The sequence below is a fragment of the Artibeus jamaicensis genome, unplaced genomic scaffold (genome assembly GCF_021234435.1).
Source record: "Artibeus jamaicensis isolate MK-2021 breed Jamaican fruit bat unplaced genomic scaffold, CSHL_Jam_final contig_760, whole genome shotgun sequence".
Classification (NCBI taxonomy): domain Eukaryota; kingdom Metazoa; phylum Chordata; class Mammalia; order Chiroptera; family Phyllostomidae; genus Artibeus; species Artibeus jamaicensis.
This window is the reverse complement of record NW_026521955.1, coordinates 1,836,498-1,861,952: the sequence shown is the minus strand read 5'-3', so window position 1 is coordinate 1,861,952 and position 25,455 is coordinate 1,836,498. Positions and strand designations below refer to the sequence as shown.

Genomic DNA, 25,455 nt, shown 5'->3' with positions numbered 1-25,455 from the left:
GAACTGGGGGGGGGGGTGATGACCCGGGCTGGGGGCAGGGGTCAGGGAATTAAGGGAGTCAGCCTAGTCCTGGTGCTGCTTAGCAAGTTAATAAATGATTTCTAGAAGTTAGCAATGAATGCTCCTATATAAAAAACCAAACAGTGTGTTCTAGCCACACTGTACTTCAGAGAGGGTTACGTTGGTGGTGCATTCAAATGGAGTAGTGTTCTGTTGAGAAGTGCTCAGTCTCTTGTGAAATGCCGTACTTGAGTACAACATTCACTAGACAGATCGTCCTTGGGAGAGTTTAATGGGAACAGAGTGCTGACAAAACATTTATCTGGAATATGCGATTCATATCTTACCATTACCATTTTTAAATGAATGGTTTAATCATACTATTTCCTTTTGAACAATTATTTTGGTTTTAGTGCCAAATTTCTTTCTAATACTCTGTTTTATTTTGGCTACTGAGACAACCTTCTGGTGTAAGCACTTTGCAGCACTCCTGATTTTCACAATAAGAATGTCACACTTTATTAGCAGGGATATATGTTGTAACAGATTTACAGTTTTCCTTGTTCAGTGCATGGAAGCAATTTGATCCCGTTTCATGTTTATGATATTCATTATATTTAAATTCAGTATATTTGGTTTCCATGTAAAATTTTAGGACTGTTTCCTGTATGGTTTTTAAATATATATATTTAACACTGAATATGGTTAGCTGTGTGTTTGTCTTGGAAATATCAGAGTGGCAATTTTCTCTATAGAAAGTTTTATGTATTATGCTTAACTCATGATGGGAGACTCCCATAGAATATTATGACTGTGTTTTTAATGCACAAACGAAAGAGCCAATAAGAATTTAGTTTATGGGAAAGTGCACATCCATCTTTCTGGTTTTATATCTTATGAAAATTACGTATTTTGTGTAATATATGATTTTTGGGCACTCTAAATGAGTCAAATTCAGTTACATAATGCTAGGAACTCTAATTGTACTTTTCAGCCATTATAGCCACATAATGCACAGGAATTGCATTGACGTTTTAATATGCTGTCACTTTAAGATACACCATGAAGTGTGAACAGAGCGCAGGGCACTTTAAGCAGGTGTGTCTAATTGTTAGTTTTGTTCCCCTCCAACCCCCCGTCCACCGCCACCACCTAAATAGCAATGGTATAGTTAAGAAAAGCTGTAGAATTGAGGAAGAGTGTTTCCATGCTAAAGCAAACTAACCAGGTTCACTTTAGCTGACTGGTGGAAACAGATTCGACCTTATCTTCATTTTTGCTATTTTTCTCTGTGTAGGAGGTTTTGCTTGGTAGGTCTCTCCTGCTCCGAGCAGTAGATGAACAGCTACATAACATGCTCCCGTGGATAGCAGTGAGTGCATTTCCAGGTCTTGTTGGCTTTGGGTTAAAGTCTGCAACTGCAAAAATAATACTAAATTTGGGGGGAGGTAGATCTGTTTTATCACTAAAAAAATATGTAACAGTGTTTTCACTAACTCTTCCAAATGTTGAATATGTTTGGTATCCTTCCAGAGTACCATGTCCATTATTGAGGAATTACAGAAACCTCCTTAAAGTAGCTGGTCTGTCCCAGGAAAAGACTTTGTTTTTTGGATTTGGTCACGATGTTGGCAAGCAAGTGAGCAAGCAAACATTGGTGTATATAAAGCAACCCTTCATAGGTTCTAGGGATTAGCGACTCAGACAAGACTCTTAGCTGCTCATCTGGAGGACACACACTGAAACGTCTCTGTTTCTTCAATAGGAGACACAACATTTTGAATACCCAAATATTATGCCATTAAGTGTAATAATTTTCATAATGTTTCTAGTCCCCATTTCTTGTCTAGTTTATCAGTTTACTTTTATAATCAGCTCCGTTCAGCTGATGAATTCTCCTGACCCTGGATTTTGTTACCAAGCAAATTATATGATCCATAAAAAAAAATAGTCTGCCTTAGCCCCTACTAACAGGTGTCCTTGTTTCTTAATATGACATGGTTTAGAGCTATGGAATAGTCCAAGGTGACTTGCCTTTCTGGGTTCTTAAATTCTTGCTGCTTGATTATAGAAACTCATGGGTATCAACTTGTTAGCGAGGCTCTACTTAGGTAAAGGAATTCTGATCAATTTGCTCAGAATTGTCTCCAGCTGTGCAGGTTTCCGTCCTTGGTTGAACAGAAGCTGACCAAACTCTGCCTTAATTGCTTGCCTCTCTTTCTTCAGCCACTGAAATTAGGTGTGATTGGGCCCTAACACACCATGTGACACATATGGCTCCCAGGTTATCTCACATGTTTTATTTTGTGCATAATAAAGAGTAAATTTAATAAACGATTAATGGCTCCGGCATCTGTTAGCTTGTTCATAAGCAGAATATCTTCCTCTAAATAAAGATACCGAGCAATTTTCAATGCTGCATTTTGAAATTGTATCTTAAATTGTATCTCTTATTTAAAGAGAACAGTAGAATGTCACAACCATCACCACTTCCACTGGGAAAGAATCAGTGGAAAAAAACAAGATTCTCTGTCACCTGCCTTGGTCACCTTGGTCACCTCCCTCTGGGTAACCGCTGTGTTATACGTTAAGTCTGAATTTCTAGTAGTGAATGCAAAAGTCCATGGAGCATAATAAGGACCAAAATATTGCTTCCTAAATAGGTGCTGAACCCTTGCTCTCCTTTCTGGTGGAATGGTGCTGAAATCTGTCCAGAGATTTTAGGAGGCTTTTGTGCCCTGTGCTGTGGCTCTGTTAGATCCCTGAGGAGTACAGGTAATGTGGAGATAGTCCTATGTTATAACAAAGCAATGAACTATCATTTAGCTTTCCAGTATGGTTACAAGGTACCCTGGTGAACATTATTTTTGAGAGATTGAAAGAAAATGTAGACAAATCTGAGTTCTGTGTAAGCAGCTTTCTGTGATCACAGCCTTCTTCTTAAGAGAAACTGTCAGCAAAAACGTTCTTTCCTCTTCTTCTACTGCTTTGTGTAGCTGGTAAGCTAAGGTACGGAAAGAATTTTAGTTTCAGAGGCAGACAGGCCTGGGTTTGAGTCCTAACCCTATGATTTACAAATAGCGTGAATTAACCAATTACTTAACTGATGCCAGATTTTCTAATCTGTACAATAAAGGGTGTGATTCCACCCAATGCAATAGTTGTAGTAGATGCTATGTAAAATTCCATGCAATTTCTGGCAAATGTCTGGCAATGACTGACAAAGAGTCAGTCATTGGTATAGCAATCATTACTTCTCTGCAAATATGGATTGGTGTGATAGGGAGCATACAGGAATATCTTGTCTGCTTTCTGAGCCACAGAGTCAGGATATCACCCGTTTAGGTGAAGTACACAGGCTCCTCTTTGCTTTGGGGGACTCGGGATAAAGTCCACGCTCTTCAGCCCTGCTTACAGGGCAGTTGTACGTGGCCTTTGCATGCTCTTTCCTCCACCTCTCCTGCCATTTCCCCTTCCTGCACTCAGTGCCCCAAACACCACTTTCCGGCTTTGCCCTGCCTTCCCTTGCCCGTACTGTGTGGAACAGTGTTCTCCCTCCACCTCATTCCTTCCCCCATTTCCCTGACTAATTCCTTATCCTTTAGGTATTTGCTTCATACGTCACTTCTCCAGAAGGCCATCTTCCCCTCGTAAGTTAGGGTCACAGACCCACCTCCGACTATGTGCCCCCCTGACTTTCCCTTATCACAGCACTTCATGTACAAAGTGTTGGCAGTTACCTGTTCATTTACCTATATCCACGTGAGATTAAATGTTCTGTGGCTACAGGAGACATAGGTCATTCACTTGATCCAGAGACTGGCACATACCTGGACAACAATAAAGATGTGAACTAATGGATAAATTAACTAATTAATTAAGCAGTGAATTAATAAGTAATTGAAAGTAAGTAAAATTAAGTGTAACTTTTTATAAATCCTTGATTCTGGGAAATTAACTCAACAAGATAAAAAAGCCTAATGAGTCCATTATAGTTCTGCCATCAGTTTGAACGGAAAATAAGCTCTGGGTAACTGATTTCCAAGATTCACCAGCGGTACAGATAGACTGTCCCCAATATTAGTGTAGCCCAAAGTTTTGGAGATGTTATTTCTTTATTATTTTAGTCTGTGTCCCTTAAGAGTTGTCAGCTGAGTGCTTTGTATGTAATAGGCAATCCAGAAACTTTCATTTTATTAAATTGATATCAATCAAGTTCTTACTTCTCCCTTTAGAATGGCATCAGTAAAATAAGTTACTTCAACTGGAGTTAGATTGTTTTTGACTTATTCTCAGACTAGCAGTGGTATAAGCACCTTTCATCGCTGTTATTTCCTTAACATCAGATTTGTCATTTCAAAACTGTGTAATTTATCCCACTGCTATCCAAGAGAGTCATGCCTTAAAAATAAAAGTCCTCAATTTAAGGGGAAAAAGGGGGAGGGATTCGGAGGAACAAATAGGAAGGACACAGGGACGAGAACTAAGGGGGGTGGAAATGGGAGGGAGGTGGGGAGCGCGGGTGGGGGAGGCTGGGATGGGAGAAATAGACAAAAAAAACTGTACTTGAAAAATAACTAAATAAAATTTTTAAAAATAATAAAAAATAAAAATAAATTTAAAAAGTACTCATTATGGCCATGTCTCATAAAGTTATTCCCTAAAGTCCTCTCCATATCAAGTGGAAGGGGTACGAAGGCAGAAGGGAGAATGGGAACAGGGACAAGTACGAGGAGAACTACCTCGGGATGCACCTCTGTAGTCCACACAAACTCAAATTCCCATATTTTATCTTTAAGATTTATTTTAATGTTAGATTATACTTCATAATATATCAGCTTTTGTGTTTATCCCAAATATTGTGATGTATTAGGAGCTCCAAGAATATTCACGATATCAATTTTATGACTTTCCAAATCCCCTGCTTTTCTTAGTTGGAAAGGCGTAGAATTAAGAGAATATTTCAGGATGTTTAGTGTGATTAGCTGAGTCTCAGCTAACAGGGAGAGAAATGAAAAGTTAAAATTTGCCCTGGCTGGTGTGGTTCAGTGGGTTGAGTGCTGGCCTGAGAACCAAAGGGTCGCTGGTTCAATTCCCAGTCAGAGCACATGTCTGGGTTGCCAGCCAGGTCCCCATTAGGGGGTGTGAGAGAGGCAACCACACATTGATGTTTCTCTCCCTCCCTTCCCCTCTGTCTAAAAATAAAATAAGTAAAATCTTTTAAAAAAAGAAAAGTTAGAATTTGATCAGGTTACAGAAATGGCCCTTCAAAATTCCAAACCTAGACAAAAACAACACACACACACACACACACACACACACACAGAGTGGCGTGGATTTGAGCACATGGGATTCCAAACATCCTGATTGAATTCAACTTCACAATTATTCAGTGATCTCTTAATATGTGAAAAAGCAATGAGGTTCCACTTAACCCCACCATGCCCTGATCAACGATTAAGGAAGCCATTACCAAAATAAGAAATGTAATTTGAAATAAATGTATAACTGATTTTCTTAGGCCAAGGACTGGTATTGATTCCATTCACAGGAATCCTTTGTAAGCAAGAGAAATCTGTTGACCATTTGAGGATAAGAATGGCTTTACTGCATTTCTACCAAGAGTAGATGAGACCCTACTCTGGGCCAAGTTCAGTTTTGGGGAATTGCATTCCACAGACCTAAGCGCTGCAAGGAGCTCCGGGGAGAGTCTGCATCCTCCCTGTAGCTCTGTCCCTGTGGCAGGATGCTGCTGACAGCTGTTGGACAGCGGAGGCAATTCACCTCCAGAGTTGCATAATTTGGAAAGTGCTTTGGGATCTTTTCAGCTGAAAGGTTGTTAATTATGATGATTTATTGACACTGGAAACGAAGCTTGGCCTTGACAGTATGGAGAATATACTTAGTGTCTGATTCCTGTGCTTGTCCCACTGGAAAGTCCCTAAGTACAAGAAAAAAATTTCTAATCTTTTTGTGCCTCATGAATAGGTCCACAGTTGTATAAAAACAGTATATTATTGACCTTTGAGGTGGGGGGGCAACTTAAAAAGGAGAACATCCGGAGGTTGATAAATCATACTTAGCAATACCTTAAGATTATCTCAGTTTATAGTGTTTCTTTTCGAGCTGGTTTTTTTCCACCTAGTCTTCCAACCCAGACACCCTATTCTTCTCTCCCCCTCATTGCGCACATACACTGGAATGTCTCCTAAGTCCACCCTCCTGCTCACGCTGCCTTTTCCCCAGGTTAGCCTTCATCACCTCTTCGCTGAAGCCTGCCTTCCACTCTAGGTCCCTATTCAAACATAACTTTGTGCTGCTTCCAGACTTACCATCCTAAAGCAAAAATAAAATAAAATAAAGCAAAAAAGCTGAGTATTTCACTCACCCTCATGCCTGAAAACATCCCATAAACACATCAAAGCCACAGAAAGAGCTTCTCAGGGCTCGTCTTTTCCGCCTCTTAGCTATCCAACCCCGTGCACACTCTGCTACCGTGACAGTGACCTTCTCACCTCTCCCTCAAACACGCCATGCCCTTTTCTCATTCTGTGAGTCTCTGCACATAAAACTCCACCGCCCGGAGGGTCCTCCCTTACCTGCTGTGTCTGGAAAACACCTACTCATCTTTCAACGCTCCTCAAATGTCACCTCCTTTGTCCACTTCTCCCAAGTAAAATAGGGTAATTGTGGCATTTATCACATCTCTGTGACAGTCTTCTGTTTTCATATCTATTTCCCATACTATGTCGTATGTTTACAAAGGTGGAGACTATGCTGTACTCACTTTAGTCTCCTCAGTAGACAAAGTAAGTACTAATTGATGAACGAATGAATGTTAGGGTCGGTTACTATTGAATAACCTGGCATTAGGTTCTAGACATTACAAAATGTATAAATCTACTGATGACTGTGTATTTTAATGAAATTATCAGGTTTACCTGAAAACATATTTCTAAACATCTGTTTATTAATTCATTCATCCATGTGTCTATTCATTCACTTCCAAGTATCATAGTATACAGATCTAAATTCCTTAACCAGCCCTGGCTGGTGTGGCTCAGTGGATGGAGCACTGGCCTGTGAACCAAAGGGTCACAGGTTCAATTCCCAGTCAGGGTACATGCTTGGGTTGCCCTTCAGGTCCCCAGTAGGGAGCGTGTAAGAGGCAACCACACATAGACGTTTCTCTTCCTCTATTTCTCCTTCCCTCCCCCTCTGTCTAAAAATAAATAAATAAAATCTTTAAAAATAAAAAGAAAAAAGAAATTCCTTAACCAAAACTCTTGCACGCTGTTGGTGGGAATGTAAAATAGTGCAGCCGCTGTGGAAAACAGTATGGAAGCCACTGAAACATTTAAAAATACAACTACCATATGACAATCCTATTTCTGGTTATTCACCCAAAAGACATGAAATCAAGATCTCTAAAAGATATCAGCCCTCTCATTTTCATTGTATGTTTTTATTTTCATTGTATATCATTGTTCACAAAAGGCAAAATATGGGAACAACTGTCTGCCAACAGATAAGAAGATAAAAACAAGGAGACGTACAATGGAGTCTCACTAGCATTATAAAAGAAGGAAATCCTGCCTTTTGCAAGAACATAGATGAATCTTAAGGATACTATGCTAAGTGAAATAAGCCAGTCATGGAAGGGCAAATACTGCGCGATTCCACTTAAGTGAGGTTTCTAAAACAGTTAAACTCAGAAGCAGAGAGTGGGCGGGTGGTTGCCAGAGGCTGGGAAGAGGGAGATGGGAGGTTGTTGTTTAATGGGTTTAAGACTGTGATGCCGTATGAGTAAGACCTGCTGTACAGCATGGAGCTTATGGTTAGCAATACAGTGTTGTGCATTTCAGAATTTGTCCAGGGGGCAGATCTCACGTTAAGTTTGCTTGTCACAAAAAGTAAAAACAAAGGTACACACGGAAGCTCTAGGAGGTATTGGAGTTGGATATATCTATTAACTTGCTTGTTCTGACAGCATCGTGGATGTTTATGTCCAAACTCATCAAACCGTATCCATTAAGTATGTACAATTTTTCGTATATCAATTATATCTCAATGAACTGTTTTCTAAAACTGTCGGGGACAGATAATGTTTCAGAATCCTGAAATTTTCTGTTTTGTAAAAGTAACACAGCGCACTTACTCACCGTGTACATTGCACACAGAAGTAGGGTCTGGGACACCACTCCGCGTGATCCAACGCCGTAATCCTGACCCTGAACTGCACACGCATCCACGCCGAGTGGAACACAAAGTACAGGCAGCTGCACTTCCTTTTCAGGTAAGGTTTGCCACCAAATGAGTCGGCCACAAGCTTAGAGGGAAATCACAGTTTGGGGATGTTTTGAGAATTTGGATTGGGAACCGTGGAAAAGGGTCGGGACCCACACATGTACTTGCCTGTTACCGTTCAGGTCCCTCCTTAAGGCGTAAACTCGTTGGGACCACAGACCTTGTCTTGTTCGCTCCTGTGTCACTAGTACTAGAACTGTGTGACATTTAGTATATGCTCAGTAAAATTCTGTCAAATATGGATGACAGACTGTTACGTGAATTAAAGAAAAGTCTGGCTTAATGTAGAGACAATCCAAATAATGGAGACCACTAGACTACTATGTGTTTCTAAGCATTATTTTTTTTCCTAGACTGTAAGTCCTTATGGGTCTGGGGTACTTTGTTTTGATCACATCTTCCTCTCTTTGTATGCTCTGGATAGTTTAGTAAGTGTTATCTTTATATAAGGAATTTCAAATTCCTTTTACAACTAGAAAATAGTAGTTGAAATTTTCTGAGAAAATTGAAATTCTTTCTAGAAAGTTCACTAAGTTGCAAAGCAGAGTAATGTGGTTTGAGGTTTAAAAGTAAACACTATCAGTCACTCTTCACTGGAGCTCTGGGTATAAAGGAGCAAATAAATATCCTAATCACCATGTTTTAGAAATATATTGCCTTACACTCCAGTTTACTATCCATGTCCAGTGCTGAACTATAAACTTTTATTTCCCTCAAACAAACCCCCAAACATTTATCACATTAAAAATGAATCATCTGTTATTCTCCAACCATAAACTGAATAATAAACAGAGGCAGGAATTATGATCTCTGGAAAACTGGAGAAGCGCCGGTGTGTGATCACAATATTTCACCCCATAAATCTTCAAATCCACATTTACATTGAATTTCCAGACTTGCCTGTCAAGAGAATGTCTAAAATCCAAGCTAATTGTTTCACAAGAATAGGTGGAAGCCAATAGCAAGTCCTATTTGTTGAATGAGGATTTTGAGGCAAATCTGATAATTTGGCCATCAATTGGATCATATTCTTCTATAGAAGTTTTGTTTGAAACAGTTCAGCTTGAGGCGCTTTTAAATGTGGAAAAGTTCTCTGCATTCCTGAAAATCCCAGTGCCTCGGCATGGCTTGGCACGCTTTAGATTTCCCCTGTGTGTGAGCAGGAACATTTTTAGAATATGGTTTGACTGATGGCGTATCTAAGCTTATGTTCTAGTTAACTGGAATATAATTTCTAGTACATTTTAAAATGAATCTCAAGGATGTAAGGTTTTCATCCATCCATATGAAGGTCCTATTTGATGTTCATATTTTTCTATATGGTTCTTTTCATGTACTCTGAAAACGATGTCTGCTTTTTTTCGGAAATCCATCCATTTCTGTGCTGCTATTCTAGGCCACTAGGATAGTCAGATTTTAAAATTAAAACAAATCCATGCTTGATTCTCTGGGAGAAGTGACTTTTTCCAGGGTGAGTTTTCGTGAAGTTGTTAGCTTGCCTTGTGTGCATGTGCTCCGAGAGAGATGGAGAAGCTACTCTGCATGCAGCCTGGCTTTGTACTGTGTTTACATGATTACAATAGGTCAAATCTGACATGGTGTTGAAAGAAGGTTCCTTTTGCAGCTAATTAATGAAATGCTGCACAAAGCATGCCACCACCTAATAAAAACATCAGCTTGTGAGAAATGTTTACTGCCCTTTTCAAGAACTTCCCCTTGGATTTGGGCATATGGAATATTACATTTCATGTACGACTCTGGCTTCCCATGCAGCTTTCGAATACTTGCTGTGTCCCCGCCAGAGGAGAGGTTCAGTAAGGAAACTATTAGCCCTTGGCTAGGCTCTCAGCCCCATGATTCAAAATGACCAGCATTCATTAAACTTTATTACTGAGCTGCATGAAGTTTCTCTGGATTAGGAGACAGCATGACCCTCTGTCCAGATTTTTGAATGGTGCTGAAGCTTTTCATTAACCTGGAAGCCTTCTATTTACATGGTTCACAGCCTGGTCTCAGCTCACTTGGAGGTAACAAAGGGTGTCGGGACAGGAGGGCAGAGGGGGTCTCGCTTCTCTCAGGCTTCCATCTGACTCTGATCAGGTCAGCGTTCTAACTCCTGCCTCATTAGGTAAAATGAAATGGAAATGATTGAGTCCTCAGGGGTCATATTTCAGATTTGGCTTCATCTCTTCCTGCCTCCTTTTCTGGGTAGCACAGTGCTCTGTGATCTGGTTTTCTGGGCTCTCCCCGTGTGTGCGGCTGGCAGTGCGGGTGGCAGTGCGGGTGCCCCCTGCACCCAGCTTCTAGCCCGGGCGCCAGGAGGAAGCCGTGAATGATGCTGGGCCCGCATGTTATCTGGAGCAGGAGCAATTCTCCTTGACATAAAACTTGTTATAAATAAGAAAACACTATTTCTGTACCTGAAGGGGAGTTGTAAGTTAAGGAGGACATGTTCTTAAAGTGGACAAGAAAATGAATGCTGAGTAAATTGTTACTAACCCGATTAGTGCTTGATTCACATGCTAATAAGTTGGGTGTTTTTGCAATAGCTGGCTTCTTTAGTGCTGTAGAACGTTGCCCTGTGCAGCTCTGCCCACCTGTAGTGGGACAAAGTGACATAGTGTGCCTCCTCCCGTGATACATGGAGAGGACACATCGCCTATGTAGCATGGTTATAAAAATATTTATGTTTAACCCGAAAAATTGTAAGGAACCAATCAGTCAAATTCAAATTGTGGGATATTCTACAAACAACTTGTCTGTATTCTTCAAAAAGGTTGGCATCTTGAAAGACCAAGTAAAAGGTCAGGAAGCGATCTTACACGGAGGGATAGGAAAGACGCATGGCAATTAAATGTGATCTGTGATGCTGAGCACAGTAAACAAACAAACAAATGACAAAGGATATCATTGGGACAACTGGGGCAGTTTGTAAATTGAGTATTAGACAACATTACTGTACTGGTGCTGAATTGCTCAGTTCATGAATGAAATGATGGCATTTGGTTTTGTTGGAGAATGTTCTGACTCTCAGGACATTAATCTGAAGTATTTAGAAGCGAAGTGTCATGATGTCTTCAACGCAATATCAAGTGACCTGGCAAAATATTCATGTTTTACATACACACACATGTATGCAGTGAAAGAAGGAAAATGTGTGGCAAAATATTAAAAATCGATGACTCTAGATGACTTGTACCAATGAGGTTTATAATATTTACCTCACGAAACTGTTTTTTATAGTCTATTTTTAAAATATTTTTTATTGTTGTTCAAGTACATTTGTCTCCACTTTCCCCTCACCCGTCCCCCGCCATCCCTACCTCCCACCCTGAATCCTACCCACCTTTGGCTTTGTCCATGTGTCCTTTATACATATCCCTTGACAATCCTTCTCCCTTTACCCCCATGAGCTCCTCCCACCTCCCCTCTGGTTACTGTTTTAATAATTAAATTAAAATTACAGAGGCAAAGTGAATAGTACACTTAGTTCAATATGCTGCTACTGCTCAGGATGTTAACAGTAACATTCCAAGAGCTTCGCCTCCCTTAGGTCACTGTGGAGTTTTGATCATGTAACATCCCACCTGAGTAGTAGCCTCAGATTGAATTGACAGCCATTGTAAGTATTCTTACTTGGCATAGGCATTTTTTAACTAAGAATATCTGTATAGCATTGGCCAGGCTCCAGTCCATTTGGTGTCAAGCATGTCCTCTAGCAGTTTCTTTCCTCTTCATATTCAGGGTCAGTCCCCTGAGAATAATGGATCGAGGTACACCTGTCCCCTAGCTGCGCATCTGCCTGCCTCCACCTGCTCAGGTTTCTGCTTCTGCAGTGATATGCTGGGAGTGCCATATGGGTGTACCCCTTGATGCTCCATGGTTTTAAATCTTTCCTACTTTATTCTTTTTCTGCTCATATGAAAGATTGTGATTTCCTCCTCAGTTTATATCACCTTACACCCCCCAGTCTCTTTTCCCTTCATTAGCACCAATGTAAGTCAGGTATTGTGTTTAGCTGACAATACCTGCTAAACCTGCATAGGGAGTCCTGCTTTCCAAATAAAAGAGGAATGTAATCCTACAATTTCAGGACCTAGGGTCCTTCTGTCTTATGACTTCTCCATTCTTTGTTGTGGCTTCTACCCTTTTGCAAAGTCACTTCATAGAGCAAAATGGCTGCCAGTGCTCCACCCGAAGGTCCAGCTTCAAGGCAAAAAGCATAGGCTTCATATGCTTTTTCATACCTTCATACTGGTCGTAGGACTTCAGCTGAGTCATACCTTCAAAGTAATCTCCTGGGAGCCTCACCTAATAATTTCTGCCAGCACCTTACCAAGTTGCATGGAAGGTTGAGAACTGTAGTCTTTCCCTTGGGCATATTATTGCCCCAAATAAAATCAGGGAATTTGTTAGGAGGAAGAGGAGAAAGAGAACTGACTGGCTAGACAACTAGCAATATGGTGCTCCAGCATCTGTTAGTATATCACTGAGTCAGCTACCTGAGTATAGACTGTAGGCTGGTGGGCAGGGGGTCAGGGGATGCATAAAAGATAGGACACATCTCCCCTCGCAACTTACAATTTATTTAAGGAGGCAAAATATGTGGGAAAATTTGATGCTGATTTAAATGAAACTTGCAGAAGAGAGAGAGAACCAAAGTCTTCAGGCAAGGTTTCTGCGCATAAGATTTAGGTAATAGATTTGCCCAAGGGGGAAAAACAGCACAAGTAAAGCACAGAGGAAATGAGTAGTCTGGGTCAGTGCCTTGGCCCCACTTACCTGGACAGAAGGGATGGTTGGAAGAAGAGCAGAAACTAAAATGAAAGTGGAATGGGGATGGATTGTGAAGGATATGGATCCTAAAGCGCAGTGTTTGATCCTGATGAACTAGGCAGCAGGGAGCCACTGTAGGTTCTTGCACAGGGTATCAGTTAGATAAAAATGGTATTATAGGAAGACATTTAGTCACAAATAGGAGTAAGAGGCTGGAATTAATAAATAGGCATAGGTGTGAATTAATGTGAACCCTGTATTAAGAAATCAATGGAAATGGAGAGGAAAGGGCAGATTTGAAAGCTGTTTGAAATAACATTTGATGATTAGAGAATGCAAGGAAAGGAAAAAATACAGAATGATTTCTGAGGTTTCTGGTCTAGGAGAATAGTAGAGCTTTGGGGCACAGTGGATAGTTATGAATTCTCAAGAACTTTGTATATTTGAGGAAGAACTGTGAGGAATGGGTAGAAGAGATTTAAGAAAAGTCATTAATAATTGTTATAGAGGTGAATGCCCCAAAGTTTTTACTACTCAGTTCATTGAGACCTGAGTGATGCTTTTGTGTTTAGCTATGTGCATTTTTCAGTGAGAAGGTGCCCATGATTCTTTTTAAGGATAACGTTTTCATGAGAGAAACCAGTCATATTTTTGAAATCATTGTGTACTTCATATAATAGACAAACTAAAGACATGTTGATACTTCAGACTTCAAGAAACTCAAGGCTTATTGCGTTAATTCTTCGTAGGAAGGGAAAAGAGAGTTCCATTTACTGAAAGTTCCGAAATGGAGAATTAGCATTTATTTGGTGTTTGCTTTCTGTCAAATATATTACCAGACATGATTTCATTTCGTCCTCCAATAACCTTAATTTTAGAATCAGAGCAAGCAACACAGCTACATGGCGGAACTAGTGTTCAAACCCAGAACACTGATGTCAAAGCTGCTGCTGGTTTATCCTGCTTGTCCTCTTGGTTCTTTCTCCCTTCTTTCTAGCACATCAGAAATCCGATCTAATGAAAAATTATTCACGTACAGTTTTGGGAACTGATAGCTTATTGAAATTTAGAAAGACTTTAAAAACTTTGTGTGTTGTGTGACTCTATTTTACAATATTAAATCAGGCAACTTTTGGGTAGATATTTGGTTTTTCAAAGCCTAATCTAAAGGAACTTGATGTTATCAAACTATTTGATGCATTTCCAGAAATTTCATGTGAGTCAAGGCTGTCCAAAACAAACTGATTTGTCTGTTCTCACTAATGTGGCTAGTAAGGAATTTTCTCAGGTTACCTATTTGGAGGACTTTTAAAAAAAAGTAATGTTGAAAACACTGAAATATTTGGTAGATAAAAGATCATTGCAAATAGGGCTAACAAAACAGTAATTTTGCATTGGAATTTCCAAAGATAAAGACAAACAACTATATTTGTGGTTGGAATAAACTCTTCCTTTTGTTATCCTTTATCGAAGTTTCTTGTCTTCCCAATTACAGAGGAATTGACTTCCATGGGCTTTTCCCAGTGACTTCTTGAATAATAATTTTTCTTTTAAAACTCTTGTTTTGATTCTTGACCATGACTTCAGCCCCACTCTGACATGTGACAATGAAACTGGTCAAAGAATGTTCCTGTGGACTCAGCTCTGTGAGCCTATTCCCTCTGGGAGCTGGCCTCCCCCGTGCAGTTGCAGGACAGCTAGGGCTCAAGTCACGGCTTCCCTTCAAGTCACAGTTCATTCCTCACCAACTTTGGACCATCTCCCAGCAGTGAACTGGACCCTCTGAATCTCAGAGGACATTTCTTTTGCATTGGTGTTTTGTCCCTGTTGTATTTGTCATTGTTTGGCTGGACGCAAGGGCAGATACGGGAATAAGATTCTGATAGGACAAGGGAACTCCTCAGAGCCAAAGGGTGTCATCTAATGTTATGTACAGTGTGGCCTTCTAGACTGAGCTATAGGGAAGTTAATTTAGTTTCCTTTGGCCAGTTCCACTTCAGCTATGAACATGATCTATCAGTCAAAAAAAACAGTTGTTATTTAAACAAATTAGTTCTTTGTGTTTTCAGTTATGTGTTCTCTGAGGAAAATACCCACCTCATAGAAGATACTCATTTACTTTGCATACAAATGCAAGTGGTCTCTGTTCCAAAATGTGATTTGAGAGATGAGTTAATATGTTAAGACAATGGGGATTTATAATATAATTTCTCAATGTAATTTAAATGACAGCCTCTCACAGTTGACTGTAAATGTACTTTAATTGAGGTTTAATAACCTTCATATAAAAGTGGAGAATTACTGTAAGTGATCTTGGATAAACTTCAATGACTCTTTTAATGAAAACATCAAATAAAAATATTGTAAATATATTTTATATAGTAATTATGTGGATTAAAGAACTTCATTCATCTGAGTGGTTTTGGCAGATTATAGAGTGCACACTCCACAGCAAGTGAGGTATTAAAAAAAGCACTAACCTTGTAGCAACTTGAAATTTCTACTAGAGACTAGACCATGTACTAGTCTCTAAATGTACGTAATCAACTGAAATGCTTAATAAAAGGGAAAGGTACGTTTCTTCTGGCAGCTAGTGATCACTAACAATGAATAAGACTCTCTCACTGGACCTCAGAGATAAGCATCGACGTCTCATGCTCGCATGAGCAGGAGTGCTGACTAATGAACAACATGAAGTCTCCCTGATCCCGTCGCCCAGAGTGTCAGTCAAAGTAATACAAATTGCTTCTACCAATGATCTTTTGGCCTCCCAGAAATTTACTCTGCCTGTCTCTAAAGTTGATTTTCTCCAAACCAGGCCATCTTCCTAGGGTGTCAGGCTTATGATATTGCACCCTGCCTCTTCTTTACACCTCAGCCACGTCACCTCAAGTAGCTACATCCTGGCTGGGAGAGACCATATATATGGAAAGACCATATATATGGTCTTTTCAGACCATGCTCTGAAAAGTCCATATTACAGCCCTGATCTATTTAGCAAAACCTACAATCTTAGTAGATGCTCTGTGGCCACCCAGAGGAGGTGTGGGTGCTGTGTCCCCATATAGCTCCCCAAAGGCCCTGACAGGGCTCTGCAGTGGCCAGTACCTGTGTTTGAGAAGAGACTGTTATGTTGCACTTCAGCTCCTTTAAAATTTGCACGTATTTCTCTCTTTAGGAAAAAGGCAGGGAATCTTTACAGATATCTGGGATCTGTTTTCTGGCCGTACTCCCCAACAACAAGCCCGCATTCTCACCCAGAGGAGAAGGCAGAGTGAGGGCGCTGGCAGCTCTGAGCACTTTGCCCACTGCTGGCCATCTCTGTTTCCTCCTAGAACACTTGACTCTGACTTAGTTCCCTCTTAGTGTTTGTCATTCTAGTTGGTTTGGGATCTTCCATGAGGAAAGCTGTGGCACACCTGTATCTATAATCTCTTCTGTTGACTCTGCAGTGATGACGTGGTTCCCAGAGCTCCTCGCTAATATTCTTGTGGACTGGAGCCCACCTGCAGGCCCTGCTGCAGTGGGAGTGAGTGGTGGAGATGGCCTAGGAAGTGGGAGAACAGGATAGTAGAAAGTCAAAGTTTGAGATCATGGTCTTAGAAAGTTTTCCAGCGTGACACAGTCAGGCTTTAGCCATGTGGGTGAATCATGGAAGTATAGTGTACAGACAGGTCACAGGAGCTGAAAACACCAAGGAACTGCAAAGCCATGGCGTCCACTGCTGCCTCATGCTCTCTGACCCCAGGCTTCATCAGCCCTAGGTCTCCCTAAATTTGCTTCACCTCTAGCTACTGCTCACTAGCCCATCCACCTTCTCCTAAGGCATCTCCTCAGTCCCTTCTTCTGCCCCTTTATTTGACTCTCTCTGAAATGCCTCATAACCCTCCAGAAGAGGCTGCTGCTTCTCCTCTTCTCTATACACACGAGGGCAGGCACTTTCCTCACTTGCCTTTGCCGTTGTTCTTGACCCTCATTCAACATATGTCTCTTCCATGCCTTGGTCATTCACCAAGTGCCTGCGCCTAGCTGTGCAACTCTCCAGCATGCCAGAGCCCTTTCCCCGGTGACATCATCAGCCTTCCAACCAAGCGTTTAAACTCTTGTCCTCACAGTCCCTGCACTAGCCTTGGCTTTCTTCTCCATGACCGGAAAACTCACCTCCTTAATGTTAAATCTGAAATGCTCTCTCTTCTTGCTCTTCCTCTGTTCTTCTCCCTTGTGTGGGCTGCACCCCATTCAGGACCACTACCCCTCGGCTCCTTCTCTTTGACCTCCACTCGTTCTGACTTTACTTGGCTCTCAGTCTGGATGCCCACAGCCAGCCATTTCAGTCACATATAATCCCAGCTCCACATTCCCTGGTCCCACTGCAACTTGGCGATATTTCTAATTAATTTCTTTTCAGAGTGCCCACATCCCTCAGACAGCAGGGATGACTAGACAACAGTCTGTCTAGACTCTCTCGCACTCCACAAGCCACCAGTCGGTGACACACTGTCCCATCACTCTTTGCAGATTAACTTGCCGTCCTTTCTACTGAAGAAATTGGGGACATTTGATAGGATTTCCTTCAAAACTCTTCTACTCTGCCTTAACCTTTCTTTCATTTCTCTTATCTTTCCTTTTTCTTTTTTGAATTTTTAAATTACAGTTGATATACAATATTATGTTAGTTTCAAGTGTACAACACAGTCTTTATTTTTGTTTTTAAGAGGAAGTATCTGGGCTCTTTTCTGAGGTCAGTTTCTCCTGCTTCTGTGTCTCTAGGATTTACTCTGTCCCTTCTTTTTTGTGTGTCTTTGGTTTTTCCCTCTAATCTGATTTTCCTGACTACAAATATGCTTGCTTCCCCCATCCTTTAAAAATACTTCTTATTAATTCCTCTTTTAACTATCCTCTCTCCCCTTTTCTTAACTACCAGACTTTTGGATGAAGAGTACTTACCATCAACATCCATTTTCTCTGCCACCTGCTCATTTCCATACCCAGGGACTCTGCGGCCCACCTCCCCCATTCTGCTGAAGCTGCCTTCTCAGATGTGGGCTCATATAGTGCTTTACTCTGGCAGAGCTCAGAAGTCAAGCTTAGAGCCCTCCATCTTCACTACACAATGCCCCCATGTTGTCATCCTACACCTCTGTGCTTAAGAGGTAGGTATTCTATTAGTCTGTGAATACACAGGAAATGCAACAAGATTGTAATTGCCCTAGTTCTAAAGACTTCAGAATGGCAAATGAGAATGTGGATTTATAGAAACATTTTCTACTGTTCACAAGATAATATTTTGAGTAGGGTTGCAATATATCACAAGAAAACTATATTGTACTTTTCCATAAGATTTATGGTTTGAGCCAAGCTGGGTGATAGCAAATACTAGTGAATGTCCTAAACATTCCACATTTTCTCCTCCTGCTGTTTATTATTAGCATTTTCCAGAAATAGCAGGTCTCACTCTGGCAGCAGTTGGTCCATGCAATGACAGAAGAGCTTCTTAACAAAAGCACTCTTAACTTATACTACACTCTCTTAAATCATAACTTCAGAGAACAGATTCTGTATGTCCATTAGTTGTTCTTTGCTCCACACATTGTACAATGTAATCAGGATACGTTCAAATGCAGAGACTGGTTTGGTTCATTTGGCCAACAGTAGCAGAGTGTTCACTCTGTGAAGATATTTAGTGAGACTCTAGAGGGAAAGCAAGGGTAAATTGAGGTTAACTCCCTGCCCTCAGGGATTACACAGTCAAGTAGTAAAAACCAGACAAGTACCTGGAGACCACAGTTGGCAGAGACAATGGTGAGTGCCATTCTGAGCAGGGAAGAACCACAACATTCGAGGGGTCTCCACTCCAACCCCCAGCGGCAGATGCTACTCTGAGAATGAAGACTGAGAAAAAAAACAAACAGATTTGACCTCTATGAACATATCTACTGTCTAAGAAAGGCTTTGAGAAAAGATACTTCTATCTAAAACACAGAAATATCTCTGAATACATATTTTCACAAATGCTAAGCCATTAAATGCTTATTTAGAAAATATTAGGGCTTTGTAACTTTGACAAAAATGAATTGTATCATTTGTGTTTTCTAGGAGGTGCCTTTTAGTGGGCTAAATGTTTGTATTGAGACATTTTCACCTCTTGGCATCATGTCCATTTAGAGGCTTTATGACCAAATAAAGGTCGCAGCAATGAAGGCAGGGACCTCTCCCTCTGGAGATAAAATGCCTTGTATTTCCCTACAGGAGGTCTAGCTCTCTCAGTCGAGTTTAATAGCCATTCAGGCACTGAGAAGATCTTATCTTGAGTCCCTATTGGTTCAGGGTCACTTGCTGGCTCACATTATATTGAAATGTGGGCAGAAAGAGGGAGTAATTTGTTAATGTCATGTAGGATGAACTTGGTTAGAAAGGGAAGTGTACCCGCTTTATAATAACACAAGTGTTTCCTTGCTAATCCCTTGGCAGGTTCATTATCTGTGCAGCCCCGGGCAATGGTTAGCCTCAATGGTTAGCCTATCCTGAAAGTGAAATTTAACCCTCAGCATGAAATTAATCCTCAAAGACTTATGTCTGCTCTGTCTAGAAATAATATATTTTAAGTGATTTTGTAATCTCTAGCTCTTTTTGCATAGGAGCTAAATTATTATCAAGATGTTATAGTGCATTCTAGGAATTGGATTTTTGTTTACATGGGAAAACTGGACAAATCTATAAGAACTAAGAGGCTGACTTCTTATTTCAAGTTTGCAGCTGAAAACTCAACATGATGAGATGGCTGTTAAGCACTAATAGGGTAACCATTTGTTGGTGATCATATTCATGCTTGCGTTGCATTTTACCTAATAGATAAGATAATAAAGAAGTTTTATAAAGAATATTACTGGACAAGGAGGCTCTTTCGCTCAGCTTATTGGAAATTTGACACGGAGAAACTGGGACGCACCTTGAGAATGCCAAATGAGTGTGAATGGTTCCTTGTAGAGTCAGGAAACCTTTAACAAGGGTTTAAGAGTAAAAGGAAGTGAGGCTGTGTGCCTTTCCTATTTCACAAGACAGGGCTTTATTCTTAGCCTTTTTATGTCTCCTTTCCAAGGTGCCCGGGCAGTAAGGGAGAGAGAAGAGAGGACAGCTGAGGTTTGAGAAGGGCTGGAGGAGAGCCAATATTTACCAAGAAATATGCATACCAATCATTTTACACAGATTGTCTTATTTAATCCTCACTGCAAATGGCAAAGTAGATACCACTTTTTCAGATAGAGAAACAAAAAGATTTAAATTTCCTGTCCGAGTTTGTGCGTTGGGTAAGTGGCATATTCAGGATTTGAACCCAGGTCTGTCTAATTCTAGAGCCTTTTCTATTTCCACTGTATCACAGAACCTGATCCTAAGAAAAGTTAGAAGATTTGAAAAATCAATGAGGTCTTGCCTGATTGAAATTCACTTGTTTTCCCCCAAATGCAAGAGATCCTTGCAGTTTACCTAATTGCAGTTTAGAATATTAGTTTTCCTTTGTGCTAATTTGTATTCTCTTTTTATGCAACATGATGACTATCTTTACCGTATTCTTAGGTTGCTCGCAGTCCGACAAACTGCATTATTACAGAATTAACCCACTCCTGCACTCACAGCATTTTAAAGGATAGTTGGGAGATAAATGCATGAAAGTCCCAAGGGTCAGGGGTAAGTGTCCCCTAGAATTTAGACTATTCTTTATTCCTAGATTTTTTTTTTAATTTGAAGATTTTCTGAATTTAGAAAAGATATCTGATTTGCTAATTTAATTCAGCAAATGCACATTTATTAGAAGTCTCCTGCAACTCGGTTACCTACCTTACACAATTTTAAATGATGTTTGCATAGAGAAGGCAGACTTTGAAAAGAATTACAGCTGAACCTGAACATATCCTTCCTTTGCCAACCCCCTTATTAAATTTGTGTTACAGATTTTGGTTCTCTTGCGCTGGGCTCTTTTAACATCCTTATGTACTTATTGCTTCCTGTTGGTTGGTATGGCCTGTCACTCTTCTATGGGAGGAAATTACATCGGTCTGGCACAGTTTCCCCTCACAGAGCCAAGCTCGGTGGCAGCTAATGAATGCCCTTTCCTAAGTAGATACAAATCAGCTATTTGATCGTTTACTCTCATTTCTGCCTGTTGTTTAGGTACCTACTTCTTTTTCACTCTACAGGTATTTTTTCTTCTAAACTAGAACATTCCTCCTAAACTTTTAAAAAATTGTAAGTTTAGTTCTTAGGAAGAGGTTATTAGCCCTTACTGATGTTACACATAACTTCTTTTAAAGCTCTAACAAGGCTCTTTTCTGTGCTGGTTTAACATCCCATGCACCTACGAAAGCATTCTGCTCACTGCCCCAGAACCCTCCTTCCTGGCATCGCGAGTTAACTGTTTCAGATGAGTTTTCTCTATTTCACCCCATCTGTTCTCCAGTCCATCAAACTGATTTGTATATCCTATCTCCTTTAAGCATTTATTTATTTTCTGTGTGTGTATATAAAATTTATTTTAATAGTACTCTGTATTTACTTTGAATTCCCTTCTCGTTGACTGTGATTTTTAAACTGCCTTGTATCTCGTCTTTTTTAGGATCCTTATGCCTGATATAGTTTACTAGGTACTTTATAGAGGGATTGAAAGGTTATCTTTAGTAGACATATGGAAGTTTTTTCAGGGAAATGACTATTTCTTCTAATTTACTTTTTCTTCTAATTTCTTCTATTACTTTTAAGCAAAGTAAATTATTCAAACTAGTAAACAGGAGCATTTATTTTAGTAAAGTAAAAATAGATTCTGAGAAAAGGTTGTTTGTTGTTTAATCATCTGGGGAAGGACGGCATCCACTTTGTTTGCTGACACTCGTTTAGTTGATGCAGAGCGCCACGGAACGCTCCTTTGAAGTGACGATTTTCACAAGGGTAGAAACAGTCATTTACAGTGTTTAAAAAATAATCTTAAAAAGGCATAAAGCTGCAAACAGGCAGTAAAAATTTGTTGCGACGTAAATTCTTTTAAGCACCCAAGAATGCCTTCCCGTTGGCATTTGTTTATAATTTTGTTTGTTTTTCTAAAATTACTTCCAAATTGTCAGGTTGCAGAAAAGCATGAAAAGGTGTAATAATCCCACTTCAGATCCATTAGGTTAATACAGAATATTATGGAAAATTGTTTTCACTCTTGAAAATCCCCCTACAACTATAAAAGTGCAAATGAGATTGTCCCTGCTGTTCCAGCCAGCCCGGGAACCTCAAAGCAATAGGATATTTATAAAAAAAATTCCAGACATAGCAGTGCTGCCAGGATCCATATGAGCCAAACTTTCCAGTGTCTGTCTCTCATCCTCTCTAAGGAACGACCAAGAGGCACCCAGGTAAACGGGAAGATCTCACATCAGTGTTATGACTTATTATCATGAAGAGATGCATATTATTTTGTGAAAGGCATTAGGGTGATTTAGAAGAAAAAGTACTTTTTCATTTCCATTACACTCAAGTGATGTTCAAGTAACTGTCTCTACATAAGCAGCTCCAGCTTCTCTTCAGTCCTGTCCTGAAAAACTGGCTATTTCTGTTTTCTAGTGAGGGATTTGGTCTTCTTAAGACTATACTGACAATCCCTTATGCATGGAAGATTTTATTTAATCCTTATCAAACTCGCAAAGACACAGGTTTGGTAATGCCTTGGGCATATCTATGTATTGATCTTTCTCAAATTTTATACTTGGAAAGACTACACTGGTCTCTTCAGCTGCAACTCAAATAGCTAAAAGGAAAAGGGTACTGTGTATTTTAAGTGTCTTTTCAATGTTCCTAATTTGGTCTGGAATTTGATTTGGTGGACTCCATTACAAATTTCTCAGAAAACATTGTGCCAGCCATATAGGCACTACAGCTTCATTCTAAGGGTAGGTACCTCTGATAAAATATTGTTTGAGATACCAAGGATGCATTTTCATCTTTAATCAGTTGAAAACTGGCATAATAAAATTACCTGGTGGTAGGAGCTTTTTAAAAAACATTAAAAACTCAAGTCGTGCAAACTATACAGTAAGTAAAACTATGCTTATAACAGGAAAACTGAATTTGAAATTCAGAATGTTTTCCTAACTCCTGTCCCTACTCTGTACGAGAGATGTTTCCTCATGAATTCTGGTAATGCTACATACATCAAGGTGCAGCTGTGAGCAAAAACAAGCAAACAGGAAACCTAGCCTGTTAGCCTTAAATCAGCTTTTTGAGCCAGAGCTTTCCAATAGAAATATAAAGCAAGCTATACATATAATTTTAAATATGATATTAGCCACGTTGTAAAAAGGAAAAAAATGCATGCTTAGTTAATATAATACTTCTTATGGGGATGGGGGGGAATGGCGATGGAGTAGGATGTAGCAGATTCCACTTCCCCCTACACGTGGTAGAAAAACCTGGCGGATCTACGGAGGAACAGAGCAAACAGCCAACAGAACCCCAGCATGTATGAAAATAAGAGACCAGAAATTATAGAGGACACTGAAAAACCAGAGGGTAAGGAGATGGCTGCAGGACAATAAGGTCCCAGGGACCAGTGCGGAGACAGGGGCAGTGGCAGCCTCAGCCTGTGCCAGGTGCCCAGGTTACCACAGACTCTTTGGGAGCCATAGGCCTGCCGCAGGGTCCTTGGGAAAGAAGCAGATCATCTGCTCCCTCCCTCCCTGGCCAAGCAGGGTTTGAGCAACACCAGGAGAGACCTGGTTGCTTGAAGTTGCAGAGAGGGGAATAAGGACAAAGAGGCAAACACACAAGGGCCCTGATCATCCGCAGAGTCTGTGGTCCCTGGCTTGGGTCACAGTGTCGGCCTCTGACACCGATAGTCACCGGTCTGGCTGGAGAATTAGTCTCTACTGAGCGGCAGGCTTGAGTAGGAAGAATTTCTCAAAAGGTAAAACTGTTTAGGGGATTCTACTATGACAGTGGCTCAGCCTACTCCCCAACGAGCCAGGCGAAAGGCCCCGCATTCCCCCATAGCACTGGAAAGGGTTCAGGCCCAAGTCCTTGGGACCCAGGAAGCCTGGCTGGTCACACATGCCTGCACCCCAGCCCACGGCGATGACCTCCAGGGAAAGAGTGCTCTGAAAAGGACCTGGATCCCCTGTGTGGGGTGCTGGAGAGAGGCACCAGACTAGCTCCTAGGAGAGTGCTCGCAAGATTGGCTGAATACACATCAGGAAGGGAGAAAGGCCACAGCAGTTGCCCCTCAGCCTGCTGAAGACAGCGAGATCAGAAAAACCAGTTTGGCCAGTTTGAAACCAACAAGAAGTGTTTTGTTTGTTTTGCTTTTTAAGTAATCTTTTATTTTTTTTAATTTTATTATTGTTTTATCTTTCAATACCTTTTTCCTCTCTTTCCTTTTTTCTTATTTTATTCCTTCTTCCTTTCTTTCCAAATTTATCTCTTCTTCCTCCCTTCTCCTTCCTTTTTTTTTTAACCCACAAGTGAGACAAAAAACTTGGAACTGCAAAACAACCAGAGTTGGACCCAGAGAGAGGGCATCCCAACAGCAGAGACAGAGAAACAAATTTCACTTTGCTACAGCAGAGAAACTACAAGTCACTGCATATCTGTATTATTTTTTTCATTATTCTTACATCTTTTATTTTAATAGTATCTTTGTATTCCTCCTCTTTCTGTATAGTCTGCTTTGCCTTGGCTGGTTATATTATATTATTTGACAGGTTTCCCCTTTTCTCTCTTCCACAGTGTATTACTAATTTACTGTCCTTCTCGTCATTTATGCTCCTTTAGCACACCACTCAAAGTTCTATACCCCCTATTCATGTTATCCAGATCACATAGATTCTGTCATATGATTATTGCTCTAATATTGTTGTAAATAATACCTGTTCCATACCATTGTAAATACTTTACAACACCCCTCCTGGATCTCAGCCCACTTCACAGTTTCCTGAACTCTATTACTATAGTGGTTAACTCTACTCTCTCACACATTACACCTATTTACTATCCTTTACTCTCACCTTACCTCAGAATCTGACCTCCCACAACCTCACTGCTTTCTAGATCCAACTCACAAGCCTTTCCTCCCCAACAAGAGTCTTATCTTCTGTCCGTGCTTTCTTAAAAGTGGATAGGTGAGTTGAAGATCACAGTTAACACTATACATAGCCAAAAGATCTCCTATCTCTTCTCTACTGGCTGCTACTGTAAATATCATAGAATACTCTCCTGCCGTCATAAACCATTCTGCCTTCCCCTCCAACTGATCACAAGAAAAATAGAGTAGGTGGAAGTGGTAAAAACCAGGATACCCACTGGAAGAGGAAACCCAACAACAAAGGAACCACCAACAGATAA

General features: G+C 40.5%; 1 protein-coding gene and 1 pseudogene across 3 annotated transcripts in view; one reads left to right on the top strand and one right to left on the bottom strand.

Annotated features, from left to right (window-relative positions):
* Positions 1–25,455, top strand: part of SLC25A21 (solute carrier family 25 member 21) — a 496,967-nt gene that overhangs the window by 314,888 nt on the left and 156,624 nt on the right. The window lies entirely within an intron of this gene.
* The window catches only part of LOC119063443 (calponin-2-like), a 48,012-nt pseudogene that overhangs the window by 2,057 nt on the left and 20,500 nt on the right, over positions 1–25,455 (bottom strand).